We start from the raw sequence: 6,017 nt of genomic DNA on the forward strand, positions 1-6,017 counted from the left end.
TGCAGTTGCATGAGGAACTGGATAAGTTTCCAGCCATCCAGTGCTCGCCTCTACCATAGTCAGCACATACTGCTTACCAGATCGAGAACGAGGTAGAGTAATGTAGTCAATCTGCCAGGCTTCACCATACTTGTACTTGGACCATCGGTCACCGTACCACAAGGGCTTGATCCGCTTTGCCTGCTTAATAGCAGCACAAATGTCACAGTCATGGATGACTTGTGTGATAGCATCCATGGAAATGTCAATGGATCTGTCACGAGCCCATCGGTAGGTTGCATCTCTGCCTTGATGTCCTGACGAGTCATGGGCCCACCGGGCTAAGAACAGCTCACCTCGGTGTTTCCAGTCAAGATCAGGATCAGGATCAGAGTTTGTGTCCACCTGGGAAACTCTTGCAGCTAGATCTGCCTGATGGTTGTGTTGTTGTTCCTCTGTAGCTTTGCTCTTAGGAATGTGAGCATCGATGTGTCTCACTTTCACTGGGATTCTCTCAATGCGAGCAGCAATGTCTTGCCACAGATCTGCAGCCCAGATAGGCTTTCCTTTCCTCTGCCAGCCATTCTTCTTCCAGTCTTTCAGCCAACCCCACAAGGCATTGGCTACCATCCACGAGTCAGTGTAGAGATAAAGCTTTGGCCATCTCTCACGTTCAGCTACGTTAAGAGCTAGCTGGACAGCTTTTACCTCTGCGAATTGACTGGATTCTCCTTCTCCATCCCTCGCTTCTGCAACTCTGCGCGTTGGGCTCCACACTGCAGATTTCCATCTCCGCTTGTTCCCAACAAGACGACAGGAACCGTCTGTGAACAAAGCATATCTCTTTTCATCATCAGACAGATCACTGTAAGGAGGAGCTTCCTCTGCACGAGTTACTCTCTCCTCTGGAGGTTTAGCACAGCTTGTGCCTTCTGGCCAGTTTGTGATCACCTCCACCAAACCAGGCCTTTCGAGATTTCCCATTCGAGCTCTCTGTGTTATCAGAGCCATCCACTTAGACCAGGTAGCATCTGTTGCATGATGTGGTGAAGAACCTTTGCCTTTGAACATCCAATTCAGAACTGGCAATCTAGGAGCTAGAAGAAGTTGTGACTCAGTTCCAATCACTTCAGAAGCAGCTTTCACTCCTTCATAAGCAGCTAAAATCTCTTTCTCTGTTGGAGTGTAGTTTGCCTCTGAGCCTCTGTAGCCACGACCCCAGAAACCAAGAGGACGTCCTCGTGTCTCCCCTGGAGCTCTTTGCCATAAGCACCAGGTTGGACCATTGTCACTCGCGGCCGTGTACAGAATGTTCTTAATGTCTGGACCAGTTCGGACAGGTCCCAGACCCATCGCTTGGACTACCTCTCGCTTGATCTGGTCAAAGGCTGCTTGTTGCTCAGGACCCCATTGGAAACTGTTTCTCTTTCGAGTCACATCATAGAGAGGTTTCACAATCTGACTGTATCCAGGAATGTGCAGTCTCCAAAATCCCACTATGCCTAAGAAACGCAGAGTTTCTTTCTTGTTGATGGGATTTGCCATGGTGGAGACTCTGTTTATCACATCCATTGGGATGTGACGGCGACCATCTTGCCACCGCACTCCCAGAAACTGGATTTCTCTGGCAGGTCCTTTCACCTTGTCTCGCTTGATAGCGAAACCAGCTTGCAAGAGAATGTCAAGGATTTTGTTACCTTTCTCGAAGACTTCTTCAGCAGTCTCACCCCAGACGATGATGTCATCGATGAACTGAATGTGTTCTGCAGCTCCACCTTTCTCCAAAGCATCATGGATCACTGCATGGCAGATGGTTGAACTGTGAATCCACCCCTGGGGCAAACGATTGAATGTGTACTGAATGCCTCTCCAGGTGAAAGCAAACTGAGGCCTGCATTCCTCTGCTATGGGAATAGAGAAGAAAGCATTAGCAATGTCTATGGTAGCATACCATTTGGCCTGCTTGGATTCCAGCTCATATTGGAGTTCCATCATGTCTGGTATAGCTGCACTCATGGGTGGAGTTACTTCATTCAAGGCACGGAAATCAACTGTCAGACGCCACTCTCCATTCTGCTTTCTCACAGGCCAGACTGGACTGTTGAAAGGTGAATGAGTTTTGCTGATGACCTTCTGACTCTCCAACTGACGAATCAAGTTTTGAATGGGCACCAAAGAGTCACGGTTGGTTCTGTGTTGTCTGTGATGCACAGTTTGAGAAGCAACCGGCAGCTTTACATCCTCTATCTCATGTTATCCCACAACTGCAGATTCATCTGAAAGCTCAGGTCTAATGGACAACTTCAATTTCCCTCCATCAATTTCTACAGTTGCTATTCCAAAAGCCCATTTGTAACCCTGAGGGTCTTTAAAACGCCCTTCTCTCAGAAAGTCAATTCCCAAAATACAAGGTGCATTAGGACCTGTTACAATAGTATGTTTCTTCCACTGCTTCCCAGTTAAACTTATGTCAACCTCTATCTTAAACAACTCTTGAGATCCACCAGTGACTCCCTGAATAGTTATAGATTCTCCCCCTTGATAATTTGATGGTATTATGGTGCACTGAGCTCCTGTGTCAACCAAGGCCCTGTACTTCTGAAATTTTGAAGTGCCAGGCCACTGGACGTACACATCCCAATAGATTCTGTTATCTCCATTATCCCTTACCTCCCCCTGGCGGAAGGCAGGGCACCCCTAATGGTGGGGATTACCTCCACATGTACAGCTGGCACCATGTCCAGCACCAGAATTAGGATCACTGTTGGAGCTATCAGAGTTGTTCTGGGAAACTGAGGAAGCGACAGCTACCCTCCTGGTATTGTTACCTCGGGATCTGCCCCTCTGCAGCTCCTGTAACCTCTTGAAAAGATCAGAAGTTGGTTGACCATCCCATCTGTTCATGTTCTCACCAAACTGATCACGCAGAGTTATCCAGATACTGCCACGTGATTGCCTCTGCTGTCTGTTTTGGTTTGACCTATTCTGGAATGGCCTTCTTGGAGCACGTCTGTTCCTGACAGCTGAAACTTGTATCCATCTGGAGGAAGAGGAATTAGAATCATCCCCCTTCATCAAGTTGGATATGGAGGTTTTAAGTTCCTCCTTCAGCTCTTTCATGCAATTCTTTATCTCTCCAGACAGAGTTTCAATGGCTGAAACCAAAGAAGTACGTGCAAGACTATCCTCCAATTGCCTCATTTGGTCAGTGAAATGGCCAACAGTGGGAGGTGCTCCACCATAATTTCTTGCCACAATCCTGCTTGCCAGAATAGTAGCATAATTAGGAGGAGCAAGCTTAATGAGCTTTTTGGCAAGGCCTGTTCCAACAGGAATTTCATCAGGATTCAGAGTCTTATGGTCTCCATACATTATTTCTCTCACAGCAAACTCTCTCAGACGCTTGATTCCCTCAGCTATTGTGGTCCAAGGCTTAGGGTTCCATGGTAAATCATCTCTGCTGGGGTACCTCAGCGAGACTGCCAGTAGGAGGCGTGCCCACAGAGAAGCTTTACCAATGCACTTGCCTAGGTGCCTGTCTATGCCTGTATCCTTTGAGAGCATCCCCAACTGAGAGGCCGACTTGTCACCTACCACCAATGCTGGGGCTCCCATATCAAAACACCTGGCTAGCCAAGACAGGACCGGCTCATTATCTCCTCTGATGTAATCCTTCCTCACATGTCTAATTTCCTGTCTGGGTGCATTAGCTGACTGTATGTCATCCTCATCATCATCATCATCATCATCATCCTGAGGTCGCTGTCCCCATAATCCTATTTTAATCCTCCATTGAATTTCTTTGAGTTCAGAGGCACTACCAGCAGTTGCTAATCTACTAGGGTCTACATCCTGACCTACATCTCCATCATCCATGTGGGGTCTCAAGAGGTCTACCAGAGTTTTAAGGCTAACCCTCTCTTCCTCATCAGAAGGATCTTTCTTAACAGAGGGACCCTGAGTAGAAGGACCCTCATCTCCATCTGCACCATCTCCTGCAGCATCTGCATCTCCTTTACGCTTTCTGGTTACAGTGGCCACCAAATTTACTGGCTTGGTTTTCACATTCACAGCAGAGTTGGAAGAGCAAGTAGCCTTATGTCTTTCTTGACACAGTGCTATCAGTAGCCATATGATTATTCCAAGAAGCAACAAAATTAAGATTAAGGCTAGTACAAGATATCTAGGGTACCACTGGTTCCAAGGACCCTCTGTAGTTGTAAGAGGAGTAACAAACTCATATGTGTCTGCTAGCAGATCCATAGTTGAGTTACCATAGCTTCTTAGCCCAATAAGACCATAACAGAATTCACCAACATTCAGTAACTTGTTCTTAACCCAAAGAAATGATTTATATGCCACATATCTCACAATCTTGTCTATCATGCAGGAAACAGCCCACCTGTAGACAATCACACTGATAACAGAGGAAATAAAATTACTCAAAATCCAAAACAGCTTCATTTTGCTTCCTAATCTGAGCAGAAATAAATCAAACAAGCAATCGAGCCCCACGTTGGGCGCCAAAAATAAAAAGTGTGTCGGTGTGAGCTGAAATTCCCCCCCCACCAACAATAACCAGGCTAGCTCAGTCTGGAAGCAAATGAAAAGCTGTATTTACAAGCAGAGTCTAAAATCTACAATGAAATGCAATGAATATGTACAAATATACGAAATTCACAACATTCATAAATATATACAATCAACAGAAAAAGCACAATCGATCTCCCTTTGCTTCCCCCCAAGGGGACCCTCCCAAAGGGGCCTCCCTCTCCCAGGAGCTTCCCCCCCAGACCCCCCTGGACAGAGAAGCAGAGTTAGTTAAGCAGAAAGTTGTTAACTTAGCTGCCAAGGTCAGTACGTGTTATCTTCAGCCAGAAGAGAAGAAGAAGCAGCAGCCAGACAGCCCAGCAACTGCCCCCACTGCCGAACGCAGAATGTGCAGAATGCCTACTTTGTTTTGGGTAACAGTTCTTAAACATTTCTATCTATCCAATGGAAGTGTTTAGAACAATCGTTATTTTGCTTTCTTACACCCAATAGTGACTTATTTACATTCTTTCACTTTCTCTGTTCTGAACTTTGCAAGGAAAAATTAAAAAGACAGTTTCAAACCATCACACAGTGAAAAACATAGTTTGCTGAAAAATCTCTGAACAGTTTCAAAGATTGTACCCTTACCCCACTGGAGCTGGTGCATTGTATGTTTTCTTTTAATGAACCACTAATTATCATTATATATTTTCAATGTTTAAATTATCTAGTAATTGGGCACAGAGAGTAAGACAAGTAAAACTCACAGGACAATTGAGCAAATAGAGACTTGTGACTACAGTGCTCCTTTTAAATAAGCATTTAGTATCTTGCAAAGTGTTTCTCTTACAGTTAAGTTAAATCTTTTCCTACATTACAAAGAAAATTATTAAAATGCCTATTAAACAAAATTGTTGCAAGACAAGGTTCATGAAGAGAGAGGGTTAAAGATAATTTACTTCCCATTCCTGTCAACAAGCAGAAGTGAGGTTATAAAGAGATTGTGTTTTGTATTTATAAAGTGTAGGCTTACAAAATTAAACACATGCTGAAAGTGTATCTGCTTACACACTTTCCTCTGAGAAGGAGTAATCACTGCGTTTGTTCATGCTGATCAGTTGATTTTGTGCAAGAACAACTAAAGGCAATTTGTATGTTCAGGTTACTCAAAGTAAATAATAAGACACATAAAGGCAAAAGGAACTTTTGTGAAATACATCGCATTTCAGGTGTCTCATGTGAAGAGAAAAGAGAAAATTTTTGCGGGAGAAAATGCTTTTGAACTCTTAAAATTTGTTTTAATTTAAATAAAATCATCTACCCCCCAGCAGAGGACCAGGCAGGGTATTTGTTCATCATCTGCCCCAGGGGACCAGTGGTTCCCCTCTTTGCCTGTGTTACACATACACCCTAGCTTCTCTGGTGGGATAAAGTCATATATGGTTATGAGGAGGATTTAGAAGGTGAAGAAACCATTTTGAAGACCATGATGGGCAGTGTCGTGA

Source organism: Indicator indicator, chromosome 14 (genome assembly GCF_027791375.1).
Source record: "Indicator indicator isolate 239-I01 chromosome 14, UM_Iind_1.1, whole genome shotgun sequence".
Lineage (NCBI taxonomy): Eukaryota > Metazoa > Chordata > Aves > Piciformes > Indicatoridae > Indicator > Indicator indicator.